The following is a 21,841-nucleotide window of genomic DNA, read 5'->3' on the forward strand; positions in this document are numbered from 1 at the left end:
GGAATATTACATAATGTAATGGCCAAAATGACTTCTTCCAAACATGGCCATCTACTATTTCCCCACCTCTAGAGCACACAAACATCCTCCACACACGCTCACTAACTCCATTTTCTGTGGGATCACAATGTGCTTCACTGTGAAGATAATACACAGTAGTCTAATTTGCAGAGATTTAGATCATTTTTTGAACCCATGATTTATGTCTGGCTTTTTTGAGTAATATGATAATTTAAGCCAATCTCAAATTCTGTAACTGTCCAGGTTTACCGGATCAAAAGATTGTTGCCTTGTGTCATCGTATATTTTACAGAAACACATTCCATCTAAGCTCTGAGATCCTGGCTTCTAAGTCATGTTGTCAAAACCAAACTTTGCATACTGAAGGGTTTCAACTTGCAAGCAGAAAAATTCAAGGCTATAGGAGCAAAGAGTTTCAAGTTCCTCACAGACTAAGAAATTTTCATGGACTAAGTATGAAAGTTACTTGTTTTTTTCAGCTGATTTGTTGCCTAGTGGTCTTCTTTCTTATTTGGATCAGGGTGGGTGACTCTGGGGAACAAGGAAACCTAGAGATGATATGAACAAACTTGGCATTTGAGGATTGGCTGGTGTCTTCTGCTGATTTCTGAGAAAAGCTGTGAATTCCCATAAGGTTAAGTTAATTTTCCTTTATGTACTGCATTGACTGACTCCATTGTGTTCTTAACCTAAGTAATTCCATTTTACTTTGTTTCCACAATATGCCTGTAACTTGTGATAAAGATAATCCATCTATTGAGACCCACGAAATGGAGGATGCCCCAGTGGTGTTGCCCATATCACGAATCAGCTGACATATAGGGAAATGCCTCACTATCAAGGAAATCTAAAATACATCTCAATACCCCAACTCAGCTTTAACTAGCTTACCTTACCCTATAATATAGACTGGATATATATAAAATCTCTGATCTTCCAGCTAAATCTTGTTTCCACGGTGCCACATCTAACATTCTATAAAACTCACTCTTACCCCAAATCCCTGTGAAACAAGTGCTCATGAGACACTCTACTCCCTAATTACATGGATGGTTTTACCTTAAACACATGACATCAAACTCATTATTAATTTTTTTTTATTTTTGTCATTTGACAGCTGTCTCCTGGTGAAATGTGTTTATTTCTGAATTTGTTTTTATAAATACATTTGCATATAATGGTGTATTTATTTCTAATTGGATACAATCAGTTACATTAGGACTTCAGTTAATTTTTAAAAAGTTAATATATAGCTTCAAATAGAATATTGGAATCATGTCCTTAAATCTCCTAAGTCACTATTTTTTTTTATTTAGATAGGGGCAATCTTATTGATGGTTAATTTTAACCATTACATGTTAATTCTTTTTAATTTCACTCAAGAAAAAGGTAATCTAATTTCATAGTTCTAGGAACCTATTGTTGACTAGGATGGAAATCTGAAGGGGCATAGTAGGATCCAATATTAAGCAGTTGCTTCATCACTTCATAGGGCAAGTTTTACATCAATTGAATAGGTAATGCATGTATTTCAATGCCAATAGGATGATAAAAATAATCCACATTTGTACAGCATTTTAAATGCTAAAACAAATACCAATTTATTTCATTCTCACAACCCTATAGATGGAAAAATTATTATCAGTAAATAAATCATTGATGTTTCTCCCAATAGTAGAAAAAAAATCCCTCATATAAAAACATTCAATTTGCCTAAAAATGAGAATTCCTGGAATGTGATTTAGGTTTGTTTCTTTAGAGCTTTGAAGAAACAGCAGAGCCCCGCCATACCAGGTAGAGGTACCAACACTCACAAACTCCATAAGCAGGGATATTTTCATGCATATGTACATCACCTCATTCTTGCTGGTGAGGGGCAAGGAGTGTGTATGGATGATGTAAATCCACAAATAATCAACAAACTTCTTTGGCTCAAAGGGTTTGCACTTTATCCCCAAGGAGGCTTTGGTCCTGATCTCTACCTAGAAGGAAAAATTGACTGCTCTTTCTTCTTCCTTAGATCCCCTTCTCAGCTTGTGGCCATGAGACTCCCCTCCAGGAGTTTATGTAGTATCTCCATTGGAGGTCATCTTTTTTTCATCACCATCTGGAGGTCTTTTCCCAGGCACTTTGGTTACTCCTCCACCTGATTACAATATCCCACTGATCCTGTTTTGCACTCTCTGCTTCTTAACAGGATCTCTCTTTGGTGTCCCAACACCATAAAGAAGTTAATAATGCATAATGAGCTTGGACATCAATAGTTGGAGCTGTCGTGGACTAAAATCACCCTTCTCTTTCATGTCATCATGAAGGCAGAGTCTGATCACGGGCTCAAGTGAATTCCCATGTTGTCAAGACAGACATTGTTGGGTGCTTTGTGAACAACAGTAAGCATGTGAGGATAGGCCATAGCAAATGCACCTCTCTCCCTTGTTCTATTCATCTGGAAAACTGATAACTTTGCGTCTGTCCTTGAAGAACCAGCAACTACTAGTCTGGAAACATTACCTTTGTCTAGCAAAATGCACAATATAATCTTGGCGGTTTCCTCATAAATCCAACTTGCCTTTCATTGCCTTTGGTTTTGTGTTGCTTAATAAATTATGATTAGCATGTTTAGACACACTTTTTAAAAATATCTATTTTCTTTAAGAACATAGCAGAGTCCTAGCTTAGATATGTCAAGAGCTTCTAAAATCATATTATTTATTTTCTTTTATTACGTTACTAGAAAGGAAAATAGTGTCTGCTTTATGAATTGATTGCTTGGAAAAATAAAACACGCTTACAAAAGCGAGTTTTTGTTAAATGAATACATGAATTAACTAATCCTTTGAAACAACTTGGGTACATGGACAAAACATTTGGTTTGGGGAGAGGACAAGAAGTAGGAGGCAATTTGGGATCAGTATTTGCTCCAATGAGTGTAATTATTGTGTAAATTGTGGCTCTTGACAAAAATCTCTGAGTCCTGTGGAGATGTTGTTAATGCCCCGGGAAGAAGCCTGCCTTCTCTAGTGTGATTGCTTACAAAGATGCTGCTGCCTCCTTCCTCCTTTTCCCACAGGAGATGGGCAATTTGCCAGTGTTTCATTTTCAAGTGCCATTGTTCACCTAAAGCTTTAGGAAAAGCTCCTGCTTTTTGATTGTTAATCCAAGCCTAAATGATGACCTTTAAAAAAAAAAATCCTATAACATTGTATAACAAATTTATTAGGCACTGACATTAGCCACTATGGCACAAAAAAGCTTTGCCACTTATTTTTTAACTTAACAAGTCATTTAGTAATTTATGCAGCCTGGGAATTACTTTATTGGTTTACGAAATCTCCCTTTATGAGTAATTCATTGGAAAAATTATAAATCTAGAGCCGCTTCAGCATTACCTTTCAAACATCATGCTCCGATTACGATTCTGACAACAAAGCGGTGTGGTCATGTTTATTACATGATTTAATCTTTTTAGTGTCTATATTTTGCATTGCATATGTATATGACACTGAAGAAAAACAGTCCAATTGTCCTACAGTCTAAGGAAATAAGATACATTTATTCATTAAAGAAATTGAAGAAAAGGTTAAAGATGTTAATGATCATCGAATATGAGCTCATGCTGGGACCTTATGTGTATTAGATTTGGCAGTCTTGGACTAATTCTTCATATTTAACACACACTACACATTCGGGGGTAATTTCCTGTGTTTTATCATAAAGACTAAAGCCTGATCAAAATGGATGCCAGAATTTGAAATGGTTCGAAATGGTTCTATGCAAAAATGGAAAGCAGGTAATCTTTGCTATCATCGCTCTACATCCCATTCAGCACGCTTGCGCTCCCTCCTCCTACCCTCACTTCCCATAGCCTGCACACCTTCTAGCACTTGTGGTCTGTCACTCACCAAAGCCCCTACCATGAGGGCATCGTTATGCTCCCAGCCCTTCCCATTTCCCACACCCTCAGTTCCAAAATTTGCTCCAAATGTTACATTCTTTAAGAGTCCTGTCTACTCTAGAGAACAAGAACACTGATTTGTCTTTAGGAGTTAATAGCTGGTAGTAGCTATTAATGTGACACCCTTACCAGATATAATTTGCATTTAAACAGCTGCCTTTAACTGAAAGGAGTAGAGAATGCTGGCAATTCCAGACTCTGAGGCAGGGCCAGTGAAAGTGACTTTTTGCCACCAAGCCCGTCCCAGTACCCCTCAGGTGCTTAATCTGCTTAGGTAACATTAAGAGGCAGAAAAACAAATAAATAACATTCTGATTTCATGCCCAACTCTGATAATTACTGGCTATGTGACCTTGAGCTAGTTCTTTAGTGTCCTCAATCATAAAATAGGGCTAATAAGGTTTTATGAGGACTGAGTAAGATAGCTAAGACTCCTAAAAGGTTTACTATTTATTGGTTATAAATGACAGAAATTCAACTCAAATCAGACATTCTGATATAGGAGGAGTGGGTTGTTGTCTAGGAATGTGTATTTTTTAGCAAGCTAAACAAGGGTAGATTCTGATCTGGGATCACACTTCAAAAAGCAAAAAAGCACTGTTTTAAGGGATCCATAGATGTAAAAAAGAAAAGAAAGAAAAGAAAGAAAAGAAAAGAAAAGAAAAGAAAAGAAAAGAAAAGAAAAGAAAAGAGGCAGGAGATTCTAGACAATATAACGGTCCAGATCTAAAATCATCTGAAAGAAGGTGATGGAAAGCTCAGTAGGTCAGAGTACAAATGAGATTGGAATGCCATGCCTAAAGTAAACTGAATTATTCACTAAATATTTACTCAGGGCTAATCTTTGACAATGGAATGAACTGAGTTTAAAGAAATATAGAAATTACTTATAATCAGGGAAAATAGTTGGACAGCTGTAACTGCGCTAACACGAGGTTGCTCCTTGGTGAGCCACAGATGGAAAGTGCACCAGGTATAGTTGTCACACGAAGACAAATTTATTTGCAGCAAATAAGGAGATTACAGGGAATGACTTCCAAAGCCATGATCCCCTGAACATGGGTGAGTGAGTTCCTTTTATTTAGGGTTAGGGCGAGTACTCAGAATTCGTGTATAGAGGCGGGTAGAAGGTCGCACATGTGCCTTGAGGAAACATGCTTATACATACATTGTATGTTATGTAAATGAGGTTTGTGTTCCTCTTCAGGTGGAGACTGTAGTATTATTATGAGGTAAAGGTAGCTGTCAGTCACTCCATGGGTCATTCCATGGTCCATCTGCACAAGCATGAGGCGGAGGTTGAGCTCAAACCAGGTGGTCTGGGGCCACCAGAACTCTTCAACAGGGTAGTCGTTATTCCTTGAGGGGTAGTCTCAGTTTCCATCAAGGGATGCTCTGCCTGTCAGGTCTTTGGTCTGAGTTAAGAGATAAGCTGGAAAGAAGAGCTTAAGAAAAAATGTGGGGCAAAGTTCATAGGTATAAGCAGGTGGGCAGTAAAGGTCAGATTTTGAGGTCTAGCTAGTGACACTACTATCAGTAACCTGACAAAAGGAGCAGAAAATGAAAGAGGTACCAAAAGACTGGAGATGATAAAATGTAATCCCATTTTTCTTTAAAACGCCAAAACTTGGATTTTTCCAGATGCAGAGCAATGAATCTTGATGCCAATGTCAAGAGAGTTTGCTAAAAAAAAAAAATGTTGAATGAAAGATGTTTTCTAAAAAAAAATTTTTTTAAGTATCTTTTAACAGTAAAATTACTTGTTATGTAGAATTGGAAATCTTCACTGTACATTCTTAGAGAATGAAAGATAAACATAATGCCTTAGTATTATTAAAATGTAGTTTGGGGGTATCTGGATGGCTCAGTTGGTTAACCAACTGAGTCTTGATTTCAGCTCAGGTCACGATCAGGGTTCGTGAGACTGGGCCCCACACTGGTCTCTGTGCTGAGACCCTCTCTCTTTCAAAACAAATAAATAAACATTTAAAAAAGTAATGAAATGTAGTTTTAACATTGCAGACCCACCCCCAAAAGATCTGAGAGAACCCCAAGGATCTTGGATTCATTTTTTGAGAGCTATTACTTCATAATTTTTAGAAGAACAGTATCATTTAACATAGACAAATAAAACAATATCTTTTTGAAGTCAGAAAAAGTATGGGAAACTTAAAATGTATTCTGATAAAAAAGTTAAAAAAAACTGAAGAGTACATTTAGCAAAGAAAAAAAATAAAATTTCAGGAATCATGATATTAATATTCAAATATTTAAAAGGCTTAACAAAAGTGAAGACTGATTCCTCTCCCCTTGAATTCACTGGAATTTTAGTGATTTGCTTCTCATGAATAAATTGAAGAATAAGTGATACTGAATAACTTCCACAGCTAGGTCATACAAGGAGGTAGAGCTTACCTGATCATCTCTCTGGACAGTCATCCTTGGAACCCTGCCAGTATGTTGTGAGGAAAGAAGCTCAGGTCACATGGAAAGACCACATGCAAATGCTCTGGCCACCAGCCCAGGATGAGGTATAAATCAATAGTCAGAATCAAACACCAGACATCTGAGTGAATAATGCTTCAGCAAAATCAGTCTTTGGACCCGTCCGGCTGAAGCCGAATAGAACAGAGACAAGCTGATGACTGCCAAGCTCTGACCAACTTGCAGATCATGATAAAAATGTATGTTTTTTTTTTTAATTTTTGCTTTTGTTTTTGCTGCTTTTTTTTTTTTTTTGCCACTAAGCTTTGTGGGTGGCTTGTTATGATGCATGAATATCTGAAACAAAGAATAGTTACTTCTTGAAGGGTTGCCACTAAATTTTTGGTGACAATTATATGAAGTCCAATTTTGGTTGACTATGGGAAAGATTTTTATGATGAAAAATCTATCCAAAAAATACAACCATAGAATGCAAATGTTTAATGTTGATAGAATTGTACCTTACAGTTATGTCCAACTTTTTCATTTTCCAGATAAGGAAATGTGGACTCAGCAAGGTTACATGATTTGCTCCTCTATTCTTTAATGGATCAGCCAGAACTAGAACCAAGGAATCTTGGACCTTAATTAACTTAATTTTCCACTACACTACTTTTGTTAGGAAGTCTTGGTTTTCCTACTTCCAGAGCTCTTCAAAGATCATGACTTCCCACTTGTCAGGAGTGTAATAAAAGGAGAACAAGGATGGATTAGTGTTTTGACTGGATGATAGACAAAGACCTTTCTGAAACTCAGATGTTATGATTATATGACTTATAAAGGACATGTGTCTGGCGGCACCTGGGTGGCTCTGTCGGTTGTGCCTCCCACTTAAGTGCAGGTCATGATCTCCCAGTTTGTGAGTTCAAGCCCCACATTGGGCTTGCTGCTATCAACACAGAGCCGACTATAGATCTTCTGTCCCCCTCTCTTTGACCTTCCCTTGCTTGTCCTCCTTCAAAAATAAATAAACATAAAAAAAGGCATGCATTTGCACATTTTTGAGAAATAAAGGTCTTTCCTAAGCACACTACTTACACCTCTCTGTAGTCCCTGTCTCCCAAACTAGTAATTCGTATACTTTTTTATAATTTTAAATATTATAGTGTTTCAGTTGTTAATTATCATTCAAAGAGACTGAGAGTTTCAGCATGCATTTCTGTACTAATCCATTCTACTGATATTTGTTAAGAGCCCACATGTGCTCCATGTTTTACACATTTAAAGAACTAAGAATATTAATTTCATCCCGTCCAAATCTAATTGTTCCAAATGTATTTTCATCTAATTTAAATTACTTTTTGTATTTATTCTATTTTTCTTTATGCTAATTTTACACGTTTGAAAAGGGTAAGAATTAATTTGCTATTTTTGTTAAATTATAGATTAATTAGTAGAAAACATCAAAAGGAGTTAAATGGACATATATTGTAATCATAGGAAGATGTAGGGATTTTTGTCACAAGCCTACATTGTAAGCTGGAAATACATAAAGTGTCACTAAATGGAGTATTTGCTTTCTTTTTCCATCATCATAGCTGACGTATATGAGATGTTTAAGGTGAAAAATATCAAAGTAAAAGACAAGCATTTTCCAGAAGGAAAAGCACTTTAGTGTTAATTGCTATTTCCATACAAAACTGTAAGGAAACCAATACAAGTTACTGGTTGACAGGGCAGATCTATAACTGAACTGCCTGGGTTCACATCTCAATGAATCCACTTCTTCATTTTCTTACTTGGGATGAGTTACAAACCTCCTTCTACTTTCTTCATTCATAAACTGAGGATGACCCTAATAGCACCAACTTCATGTAATTGTTACAATGGGTAATGTGGTTAATATTTGTAACAATACTTAGAACAATGGTGCTACAGTCATTAGTGGTTTTTTGTTCTTGTTGTTTGTTTTGTTTTTAAAGATTTTTTTAGATGTTTATTTTATTTATTTTGAGAAAGCACACGCCGGGGAGGGGTAGAGAAAGAGGGAGAGAGAGAACCCCAAGCAGACTCTGTGCTGTCAGCACAGAGCTAAAGGTGGGGCCTGAACTCACGAACTGCAAGTTCATGACCTGAGCTGTCATCAAGAGCCAGATGCTTTACCAACTGAGCTACCCAGGCACCCCTGTACATTTGTTAATTAAAATATGGGCACATCATAATAGTTGGACTACTCTCCTCTTTCTTCTGATTAATTAAAAAGTTCAGTTTTGTAGATTTAACTAACATTTTAGGAGTAACAGTAATCTGCCCATTTATTTTTCCTTCTATTTTTAAATCCTCTAAAATCTTACAACTCAAATGGCTTACAATCATCATAGAACTATTTAAACTTAATCTATATTGTTCATTTAATTTTACTCTAGGTAAATGCACCTCAGGATGTTTGCTTCAGGGACATTAAAAAAACATTGTTCACTCCAGAGGTAGAGTAAAGATATGCTCCTAAATTTTCATATTGACTGTAGAACCTTCATTCATGTTTAATCTTTAAGTGGTGTAGATTTTAAATTTTTAAATCTTTGAGTGGTGTAGAATAGACATATAATTTTTTATAATCCTCATATTTAGCTAGTTTCCCAGTGCCATATATTAAAGCCATCCATATAAAGAAATGTCCATATCTTTGTCATATACCAAATATCCATATATTCATGGCCTTATATTTGGACTCTTGAATGTAATTCATTGGCTATTTTTTTTTCCTATGCCTTGCCAGACTTTTTTTACTTTTATAAATTTATAGTAATAGCCAGTCTTTACTGAGAAATAGTGTAGCATTCAGGATGCTAACTACCAAACTATAGAATGCAATGAGAAAGTTACTTTGACACAAGTGAAAGATATGAAACCACTGAGGAGTGAGCAGTAAGGCAAGAAAAAAGTGGATGAAAGAAAGCAGGAATCAGCAAACAGTCCTCAAATGAAAAGCTTATTAATTCTCAAAGTGAAACTATTGTTAGAATTACAAGTCTAATCTCCAAGAGACTGACCGTATGTGACATTCAGACAGCTGTTTTAGCCCATTTATAATCTATTTAAGATACTAGCTTCAATTACCAATGCAAAACTCGATCATTAGCAAAAATATCCTGAAGAATTAGACATCATAACATGGAAATTTTCAATGGGTCCAGGACGCCCTGGTGTCACGCTGACAGGTGGAAGATGTGGAGCGTGTCATTCTCACCTTTCTCGGGCTCGGTTGTAGAACCTAAGATAAGAAAGGGGGTGAATGAAGACTTTGACAAAAGAAACTAAATCACTTAAAAAATGTAAATAATCAGAAAGCTGCTTGAAATGTGACACAATTTTTTCTATACGCTGTTATCTCCAGACAGCATTTTGAAATGTATCCCTTTCTGTTGGCTGCTAATATTGTAATCGTGCTTTATCCTGGATTTTCATAAGAATTCTGGACGATTTCAGAAAGACCAATTAATCAATGCCAGAGTGGATAATGATTTATGACCAGAGTAAAAATAGGAGAGCATACATTTCAATGTGGTCCCTTCTCTTGTTGACCAGATTTTTTTTTCTTTTTCTTGGAATGACTCCAAACATCTTGCTGGCAAAGAGGATGTATTTTTTGAGATAGCAAAGTTGTTTATTGAGCCTCTGAGTTCAATCAGCATTAGTAACTCTCACAGTAGAAGGAAAATTGGTAAGAAAAGGCTTAGTGTAAATCTTTGAATATGGAGTAACCCATTAGCTGGTTCAGCAAGTCACAGAATGGGACTTAGAATGTGTGAACACATTGCATAAAGAATGTGTGTTTGTGTCTATTTTAAAATATATGGGATAGTCTCTCCCTATCCAAGCATTTTTATTATGCTACCATATTTGTACTTAAGTATTTTGATACTATTCCTGGCATAGCACTTCCAGACAGAATGAAAGATATATACATTATTTTCCTGAGTTCTATATTGATCCTTCAAGATATCTGGTTCAGATATTCAATCAGACTTTATTACCTTTGTTTCCAAATCATAAATGGTTTAACAAATGCCCCATCATTGACGTGTATCATAGAATAAGGTAATATCTTATTTCTTTGATGAGTGATTATGGGATACTACCTTTATACACTGAGATTTATGCTACTCTTTTCAGCAAAAGCTAGTGTAGGATGGTGAAATGAACAGTAATAAAGTTGGCAGGCTGAAAGCCGCTATGTGTGTCTAATGTCTGAAAAAGGAGTCTGCTTTTATGCAAATACAAATTGGCTGTGAAGCTTGTAATTCTAGAATCCAAACATCTAGCATGTGTCCTCTGTATGACCCAATGTGATTTGAAAGACAGAGCAGAGACAACGGGTGGAGAGGGCAAGGAATGAGAAGGAAAATATTAATGTCGTTTGTAGATATTTGTTAAAGGTCACTGCCTGTTAAGGAAGGAGACTCAGGAATGGAACTACCGCTAAATTAAAATCTTAGTAAAAGAAAAAAAAAAGAAAAGAGAACTGTTATTATTTTTCTATAGCAACGACAAGGGTTAATTAATATCTAACACTGCCTTTGGTATTGAGTAAATAGATGATTTCATTTTATCAAGTGTGTTGTGAATACTAACAGTGCTCCTTTTGTGAGAAGGAATAGCAAAGAACAGGGGAGAGCTATGCCTGCTAGGTCCAACCTGTAAAAAGAGCCCCCTGCAATCTGAGAGTTGGCACCCTAGGACCATTCTGAACCATATTAAAGAAGTTATTGGGTCCCCAGTGACCACTGACATAAGAACTGGAAACTGTGGCTTTCTATATCTATACTGGGTAGCTTTTGCTTGTTCTGCCTGGGATTCCGTCTTCTAGAATTCTCACTAGCAATTAAGAGTTCTGTCAATGAGGGCTATGTTTTCATGACTCCATCTTTTAAGCACCTTCACTAGTGCAAGAGTGTAAATCTGACCAAAGCTGGGAGAAATAGGGTTCCTTGATTCCCGGCTAATGTCACAGGTCCGGGCTGGGGGACTCCACCACCCAAGACCAATCAGATACGTCTGTCTCTGAGATTTAAAACTTTAAGATGAAAAACATAGAAAGTATTAAAAGCCATGCTTTCTGCCACACAGAAGATACTTTTGTACTTTTGTATATTCACAAAAATAATATAATTAGGCAAATGGAAGCCCAGCTAGAGTCCTTCAAGTCCTGTTTCTAGGGGTTCCTAAGCCTCAGCTGCATTCCCAACTTTCTTATGTACTGAATGTTCATTTATACCTTACATTTCTTGAGTTAAAATATTGCCTATGTTTTCTAATTAATACAATTTAGGATTTTGTTACTTGAAATTGTAAACCTCGACTAATATAATTTCCAAGGTCAATGATGTTCAGGTATTCTTGATTGAGGAATGGTTAAGTATCAATTCCAGTACACTATGTAAAAAAATTATGGTGGCAGATTTCTGTCTAGAATTGATCAAAACTTTTTTTAATAAAATTATTTATATAAACTATATTTCAAGGATTAAATAATGCTGAAAAGCCTCTGATAGTTAAGTGTTACACACATTAGTACAAGTATAAATTTAATCCCTTTATAATGTGATTACATCAACAGAAGATAATAAAAAGATCTCTTTTTATTCCAGTTCGCCAAAAAGTTTGTAGATTTTCTATATACAAACTAGGTCAAACTTAGCTAGATGACCACTAAGTAAAAATAAATATGTAATAGAAATTACAAATAGGTTAGATTTGTTTATCTCTTTAGGGATTTGTTTATTCTCTTTAACTATTTATATCTTTTTATTGAGATTCATTGATACAGCAGCTACCAGGTAGCGAGCAATGAAGACAGAACTAGTCTTGAGGAAGAAAGTAACATCAAAATCCAAATAGCACACATGCACACACACACATACACACAGATGAGATAAGAATATCTACCTATAAGGATTGTGTTGTGAAAATAAAAATAATTCAAATTCAGGAGAATGTCTTAGGAGAAGGTACTAAATGTATGCTAGATGTAAATGAACTCTTTCTCCATACCAGACTCGTTCCTCACATTTGTGTTGATTTGTGATCTTTATATGCACCATTGTCCTTTCTTCCTCTTCTCTATCTTCTTCAACTTTTTATAAATAGACGCACTGATTTCCCATATGCAGATTCAGCATACCCAGTTTTCCTGAATTAGTCCCAGTTGAGCCAGAAAAAAAGTCCCCACAGCAGCCATACCGACCTCTCCTTAATTCCAACCTAATCAAATGGGGCTTTCAATCGTTAGGTCCCTATACTTACCATTAAAGGTCCAGTCATTATTTCTCTCCCAAGTGTCCCTTGCTGCTAATTTCTGTAAAATAGAAATAATGCTGTATATCTCATGGGGCTGCTGTGATTATTAATTTTTAAAATGGAGAGAAAACGCTTCGACAAATGTCCCTCATCGTATAGCTATATTTATGATTTTTATTAGTGATATCTGTATTTATTATGTGACTTTTTCCTATCATTATTATTATTATTATTAATTATTTGTAAGTATTATCTTCCAAGGCCTAATTATGAGTGCATCTATACCTCTCAAACTAACATTCTGGTGTTTGCACTAAATCTTTAGGATTGATATTCTTTCTATAGTCCACTATCTTAGTTCATTAGTTCAAAAATTCATTTATTTAGTTAATATTTTTCAATAAGCAGCAGGTAAAAGAAGGCTTAGATAAAAGACCAGAGGTGAGGCAATTGGGGTAGCAAAACTAACCTAGCCAGTTCAGCTTTGGGAGAGATGGACGTAGACAGGATGGTCATACCCATACACTATAATAAAGACATGGGTCTTTATTCCTGAAAAGGGGTAAGAAAGACTAGAAAAGAGGTCAGAGTGTCTTATTAGGTTTTTCAAACCATGTAACCGTGATCTCTGACCTCAAGAACAATATAGGAAGAAAGACTGATATATAAATATACAATGTAATACAGTATCCAAAGTGGAATGCATTTACAAATAGTAATGCCAATAGCTAATAGTTACGAATATATATTATATGTGAAGCACTGTGTCAAACCTACTCATATGCTGGAGCTGGCTCTTATCTGCACAGTGGATCCAATCTGGTTCATATCTATTCAACTCTACTTCTACTTTCCCTTCCCTTCTTCCCTCCTTCCTTGCTTCCTTCCTTCCTTTCCTCTTTCATTCTTTCTTTCTCTCTTTCTTTCTTTCTCTTTCTTTCTTTCTTTTTCTTTCTTTCTTCTTTCTTTCTTCTTTCTTTCTTTCTTTTTCTTTCTTTCTTTCTTCTTTCTTTCTTTCTTTCTTTCTTTCTTTCTTCTTTCTTTCTTTCTTTCTTTCCTGGGGATCTGGTTGTTAAACACTTACCAGAATACACAGCCTAAATTATTTAAACCTATCATCTTACTATCTTATTTATTACGTGATCCTGAGTTACTGAGTTACCATCATTATTCCCTTTTTACAGATGAATTGTTTTCAAGTTTTGTGACCTTCCCAAGCAAATTAGCAATTGAGTCAAATTTTGAATTCAGTCTAATTCCAGAGTCTGCAGCTCTAAACATGATAATAGCCCAAAGTGGGTTGATATGAAGGTAAGAGCTTGTGTAAAATGGCTTCCTAAAGTTGTGCTGGATTTTGTGTTGAACAGCAATTCAAGAATGGGCTTGGAAGATATGGGAAGCATAGAAGTTGGACGTTCCAGTTCTGATCTGGCTTTAAATGAAAGAGGAAAAGGAGAGAAAAACATCTTAGATGCTATCACACTGGTAAAATTGACCTGGTTTTTACTTTTCTCCAGTTGCATTATTATGCATTAAAAAAAAAAAAAACCTGTTTCTACCTTCTCACTAACTGGCAATTCCTTCCTTCCAATTATCCAGGCGAATACCTTAAGGTTATTCTTGAAATCTTCCTTTCCTTTAGGTGTGAATCCATTTAATCAACAAATATGAGCTCTACTTTCAAAATCTATCCAGAATCTGACTACTTTATATCAACCAACAATGCTATCGCCCTCACCTAAATTATCATCGTCTCTTGTTAGTCTCTTTGATTCCATTCTTGTCCTGTGGAGGCTTGGATTCATATAATGTCCAGTAAAGTAAAACCATGTCATTCCTCTGCTTAAAACTTCAATGGCACTCTATCTCACTCAGAATAAAGTACTAAATATTTACCACAGTAGGGTCTGCGCAAACATACTGGCTGAGCTATTTGACCCTGAACATGAATTGCTCCTTCGTGACTAGGATAGGAAGAAGTATGTCTAAAATTCAAGGGAAAATATAATAAGAATGGAAAGAGAAGTGTAGATGTACTAAGCAAAGTTTTAAAGGCAGAAATCCCAGCTCAATCTAAAAAAGCTAGCCTACAGAGTACATCACATCTTAGAATTGTCTAAGGCAAGGTGTAAGAAAGTTGAGAATTCATACCCTCATAACAAAATTATTGTTCAAGAGTTGTGCCTGGAGAGACATAAGTTGTTTTTTTTTTAACATTTATTTATTTTTTGAGAAACAGAGAAAGACAGAGCAGGAGCAGGGGAGGGGCAGAGAGAAAGAAGACACAGAATCCAAAACAGGCTTTAGGCTCTCAGCTGTTAGCACAAATCCCAATGTGGGGCTTGAACTCATGAACCATGAGATCATGACCTGAGCCAAAGTCTGACACTTAACTGACTGAGCCACCCAGGTGCCCCAAGACATAAGTTTTAAGGTGTTTCCCACTCTGTGTGAGTAAAATAAACTCAACATTCTGTGGACAGCCTCATGGGCAAGAGATGCAGGTGTTGACTCTTGGAATCAGAGTGAATGAACTGGTTGATTTCAGGGAATGTGTGTAAAATACAAACAATGTCTTATACAATCCACCCATTTCAGTGGTGAGATCCATGCAATCCTCACATTAAATTTACCGTACTGATTCCTCAAGAAGGTGCTTGGCAATACTTATAGAAAAAAAAAAAAAAGAATTCTCAAAAGAAAGATCAGCAGGTTGAGCTACAGCTGCCACTGCTGTAATTGGTCTTGAGGCTTAGGTAATATTCATCATCTGCCTCTTGTCTCTCACTCTCGGCCAACATTTCTCCTGTTGTGGGCTAATGAAATGGGTGACAGATCTTTATACCTCAAGAGACTGAGCCCTTATTTGGCTAGGGTCTGTTCATGGTTAAAACAAAGTTTGAGATCACCAAGGATGCTGTAGGATGTCTCTAGAGGCTTGGATATACTACTTTCTGCTACTTTGTGTAGAAGCAATTCTACTTCCTCACAATGATCAGAGTCCATTACCATTGCCAATAGGGTAACATTCTTGTGTGCAAGTCTACTGGCACGAGGAACTCAAAATGCCAGGTAGAAGTCATAATTTTGGAACTCTAGATCTGCCAAATGTAAAATTGCAAGGGCAAGAGGCACAAATTCTCTAAATGGTTCACTGGGAGTGATGGCGAGAGGGGTTACGTCTGCTTCCATCCCATCATTTCTGGACTCACATAATCTAAGTATCAGAGACTCAGGACAAAATGGCCATTAGCTAAAAAGTATATACCATATCAGAAATCAATTCTCCAAACCGGCAAGGTATTATTTGCAAGTTGGAGCCTCAGGCATGCCTTTGAGTGGTCATTGCAGCATTACATTAGGCCGTCAGGCTTTGAGTCGTATAGAAAATAGTAAGGCTAATTATCCTTTGGGCCATGCTCAATGTTATGATCATTTTTCTACAAAATGTGTCCTTTTATATGAAGAAATATCATACAAGATAAAGTGTCAGTAAATCAGACACACTGTAAGCCTTTAAATACTGACCAAGACACTAAGGGCAGGAAAGGAAAACACATACCAACACATGTGTTCATTACTGCCCATTCCAGAGTGGATGAAATCTGATGTAATCATCTTGCTATCAAGTAGTTGATTAATCTTGAGAACTGATAGCACTTCAAGAGCTGAGCATCAAACACTTTTGCTGACAAGTCAGACATTTAACAGCAATAGTGGCTATTTCAGACTTGTTAGAATAAGCCCATACTATAGACTCATTTATAGCTAACATCTCTTTTACCATGATTAGTCCATTTATGGGTCTACTTTGTGAGCACTGGCACAGATAAATACAGAGGGTAGTTGACATACTGGATGAATCATCCTGCCCACAAGCTTATTAATGCCTCCTATGCAAAGTATTCTCTAGTTGACATTAATGTGGGCTACAAAAATCTACACACCATGAGTCCATCCATATGTCTTCCTCTAGATTTCCTCTTCAGTCTTGCTCTTTCCAAGCTACTGATCAATTGGCCCAGCCATTTACAACTGGTCAGGAGTCTGGGTATGTCCTTACAACAGGCCACTTCTTTCTTTATGTGAGAGAGAAGAGTAGATGTACTACACAAACTCGGACCACTGGGACAATTTTTTTTCTTTCCACTGTCTTTCAGGATTCCTTATGCAGAGGATCAGCAAGATCCTCTTGGACTCTGCCATGACATAGAGCAGGAAAGTTTAAGTATCATTGATCAAGCCTGGAATGGATATTAATTACTGTCTTCCCTAGCTGTAAATATATCCATCCCATTAAAAACTCCAAGTTTAGGAAATGACCACATAATGAACCCATGTTTTCTCTGGAATTGGACAAGAACTCCATTTATCACTTGGCATTCCTCTATAATAGGTGGTCACAGTGGGATTTGGGGTCCTTGATCTCATTATAGGTTGAACTTATAACTGACAACTTTCACAAATTCTGGGTATTCTACCACCCCCAATGTATACAGATTCTTTTGGGGAAAGATTGGGTGAATTGCTATAGCATAGCGGGATCCTTCCTCAAATTCACTTGTATCTTCTTCAGTTAAGCTCAGGTCTCGAAACTGGATGAGGAATAATAGTATTTCACCAAGGTGGCTAATATCAGTTCATCTGCCCTTAATCTTTTTTTGATTATATATATTAAGCTATACTTTTTTGATTGTCCATTTTCCTGGTTCTTGAGAATACCATGGTAAATGAGCCATAAACATAGATCCCTGTGGGTCAGCGCCCCCAGGTTTCTATTCCAACCTTACTACCCATAATGCTAAATATACTCAACTCTGTGTCTGATGATTAAATGCTACCACCTAGTCTCTGCCTTTCTGTAATCATATCATCCCCACAACAGCAGGTGCAGTTTCACAACATTTCTGCTTATTAATATTGGTCTCCAGTGGATAGCCATCACTCCACCACTGAGCTTCCATTTCCTAGTTGCTTGCAGACTTTAGAGTATACACTTTCCAAGGCTATGAATTTATCATTCTTTGTAGCTCTGTAGGATTCATCATTGAGTTCTAGGCTTGAACCTCAGTGTGGGGCTCAATATCTGGCTGTAGCTGAGAAGACCTTCTGTTAGTGCTGCCATGGAAGAAACTTTTCTTTCTTTCTTTCTTTCTTTCTTTCTTTCTTTCTTTCTTTCTTTCTTTTTCTTTCTTTCTTCTTTCTTTCTTGAGACAGTGAGACAGAGCATAGTAGGGGAGGAACAGAGAGAGAGGGAGACACAGAATCCGAAGCAGGATCCAGGCTCTGAGCTGTCAGTACAGAGCCCGACATGGGGCTAGAACTCATGAACCTCAAGATCATGACCTGAGCTGAAGTCAGACACTTACCGGCTGAGCCACCCAGGTTCCCCAGAAATTTTACTTTCATATTACGAATTGGTCATTGACTTACCTGAACTTATCACTCTCTTTTTTTAGCTTATCAGTGACATCTGGCAAAAAAAGCAATCGATTCCACAATTTTAAAAATAACCATTGCTCCTACATTACTTGAATGCTAGAGATATTGCACAAGCCAATACACCATCTCCCACCTTCAACCCATTCTGGTTTACCAGAAAGGAAGGTTTCAGTAAATGTAAGGCAGTTTTATACAAGGAATTACCATCCATCCAATTTTCACCAGTATTGCATCTCTGTTGCCATCTGGTTAAGGGTGACCTCACTGCAGAATTCCCTTCTGCCCATCTCTTTTTTAAACCAGCTCTGTTAACAACTATGCTATACTGTATTCTCCAAAATCATATTCTGAGACAAGGTTTGTAAGTTTGGAGTTATTAGAAATAAATAACTAAAAAAATGGCATAAAAGTGGGGTAATAAGACTTGAAAAGGGTGATGGTCAAGTAAGGGTATGCTATCAAGAAAATTCTTTTTTTTTTTCAATATATGAAGTTTATTGTCAAATTGGTTTCCATACAATACCCAGTGCTCATCCCAAAAGGTGCCCTCCTCAATACCCATCACCCACCCTACCCGCCCTCCCACCCCCCATCAACACTCAGTTCTCAGTTTTTAAGAGTCTCTTATGCTTTGGCTCTCTCCCACTCTAACCTCCTTTTTTTTTTTTTTTTTCCTTCCCCTCCCCCATGGGTTTCTGTTAAGTCTCTCAGGATCCACATAAGAGTGAAAACATATGGTATCTGTCTTTCTCTGTATGGCTTATTTCACTTAGCATAACACTCTCCAGTTCCATCCATGTTGTTACAAAGGGCCATATTTCATTCTTTCTCATTGCCACGTAGTACTCCATTGTGTATATACACCACAATTTCTTTATCCATTAATCAGTTGATGGACATTTGGGACCTTATGAAGATAAAAAGCTTCTGCACAGCAAAAGAAAATTCTTATAAGTATCAAATTAGTTTTCCATTCCTATATAACAAATTGCTACAATTTAATGACTTAAAAAAGTCCACTTATTAGCTCAAACTTCTGCAAGTCAGAAACCCAGGCAACTCAACTATATTCTCTGCTTAGGGGGTTACATGGTGAAATCAAAATTACAGGCAGGTAGAGCTCATGTGGAGACTCATGAGAAGAACCTGCTTCAAAGTGTATTTAGGTTGTTGGCAGAATATAGTTTTTTGCAAGTGTAGACGCCGTTCATTTCCTTGTTGGCTGTTGGCCAGGGGGCACTCACAGCTCCTAAAGGCTATTGTGCACCTTTGCACATGGCCTCTTCTATCTTCAGTGTTAGCAATGACCCTTTGAACCCTTCAAGTACTTCATATCTCTGACTTTCCCTTCTGCTACCAACTGGAGAAAATTCTCTGCTCTCAAAAAGGACTTGTGAGATCAGGTTAGGCTAATATGCTGTATAGGAACCTAGTTCCTATGTGATTTTGAGGCTGGTTGATAAAAAGCTGCTCTATAATGTAAGGTATTTGTCTCTCATTTGGTTTATGTAGTCTTGTTATTCACTGTAACACATTCTAGTTCCTTGACCATCTGCGATGGAATGTCTATGTCTACGTTCAATCAAAACTCAAATTAAACCTGACATACACATAGAGTAGTTGGAGTTAATATTTCTCTCTAATAAGGTCAACTGATTAGGAAACTTAATTAAATCTTGAAAATCCCTTTTTCCATGTAACATAACAAAGTCACAAACTATGACTTTGTTTGACATAACACTATGAGGCAGAGATCATGGAAGACAGCTTAGAATTCTACCACAGTCTGCCATAGATTGCCATCAATAAATATTTGCATCAATTAATTTATCTATAAAATAAAGCTAATAATACCACATAATCACTGGATTGTTGTAAAGATTAGAATAAAAAATCTATTTAAAATTACTTATTGTAATAGTTGGCACATAGTAAGCTATAACAATTCACTTATGTAGTGAGCGTATTAGATTCTCTAAAGATGGACTTCAAAGGACCAAGCCTCCTAATATTCATGTCATGTGTAATTCCTTTCCCAGGAATCTGGACTGACTCTTATGACTAACTTGTAAATAAGTAATATGTGATAGAAATAATACTGTCTGACTTCTGATGCTAGGACATAAGAACTCTTTTTTTTTTTTAAGTTTATTTGTTTTGAGAAAGAGACAGATTGCAAGCAGGAGAAGGACAGAGAAAGGCAGAGAGAGAGAATACCAAGCAGGTTCAGCACTGTCAGTGCGTAGACCGATTCAGGGCTCAAACTCACCAACCATGACATCATGATCTGAGCCAAAATCAAGAGTCAGATGCTTAACTGACTGAGCCACCCAGGTTCTTTTTATTTTTGTCTCTTAGAATTCAGGCTCCAAGGAAAACCAGCTCCCTCGGACTTCCATGTTCTGTGGAAGCTCAAGTTATTCATGTGAGGAAGGAGCATGGAAAGAAAGATATCTGGTCAGTCCTAAGGTGTCCCACCTCAGGCAAGTGATACACCTGTTATTGAAGTACACATCCTGTATATCCATCCTTCAATGTTACAACTGAATCTTTAGCAGAGTCCAGACCCTTCCAATATCTAACTGCAGTCTCATGGGAGACTCACAGAATCAGTAATGGTAATAATAAATTGTTGCTTAAAACCATTAAGTTTGCCATGGTTTTTTATGTGGCAATAGATAACCAAAACAGAGTTTTAAGCAAGTTACTGAATTAAGTTCTTATTGTAAGATTTCCTTGTAGTTACAATTTGAGTTCTATCTTTTCCTGATTCCTACATGGTTTTGAAGCTGGTCAATATAAAGGTTTTCAGTCTCTCATTTGGTTTATGTAGCCTTATTATTCACTGGAACATACTCCAGTTCTTTGACCATCTGTAATGAATGTCTGTGTCTATATACAGTCAAAATTCAAATGAAATCTGACATACACACAGTGGTTGGAGTTAATTTGTCCTCCCTTGGCTCCCACTTATTACAGAAAGACCTGTTCATTTAAGTGTTTTCAAGCTACACGTTTCTGTAGTTGGAAGTTATTACATGTTGATAGTTATCTTCACTGACATTCACTAGACTTGATATGCCGGGGAATTTTAAATGGAACTGAGAAACAAAGGCAATACAGTTATGCAGACACTGGAATGTGAAATAACACTCCAGTGACTTAAAGAAATGGGATCAACGTAGTCCTAATAAAATATGAAGGCTTTCCAGTCCCAGATCCTATTATCTCCAGTGATACTCTAGTTGTCTGTCTTTTAAAAGTGCAGATGCAATCCAGTTAGAAAAATGTCACAGCTCTCCTGCAACAACAGCATGCTCAACACTCACAGCAATAAAGATTTTCCCCATCAGTGAGCATTGTTGTCTTTGGTCCCTGGCACTGAAAAGTTTCCCCCAAAATCTCACAATCAGTTTGTTTGACAAGTGGGCTGATCTCAGCCACAATAGCAGCAAATATCTTCTTTCACTTTGGTAAGTTGCCAAAATTAAATGAAGGAAATGATCCAAGAAGAGCAATAAACAACAGAGCCCGGGTGCTAGTTGAGTAGCCTCGCTTGGCATCTATGTCCAAGCAGAGTGCCTACATGTACTATTGTCAAGGGCTTATTGATGATAAATGGCAGAGAGGTCATTATTTCCCTGAACCCAATTGCAAAACCTCCTCATTCTTATAAGCACAGTCATGCCTGAAAGACAT

This window comes from Neofelis nebulosa, chromosome 5, assembly GCF_028018385.1.
Source record: "Neofelis nebulosa isolate mNeoNeb1 chromosome 5, mNeoNeb1.pri, whole genome shotgun sequence".
In the NCBI taxonomy this organism is placed as follows: Eukaryota; Metazoa; Chordata; class Mammalia; order Carnivora; family Felidae; genus Neofelis; species Neofelis nebulosa.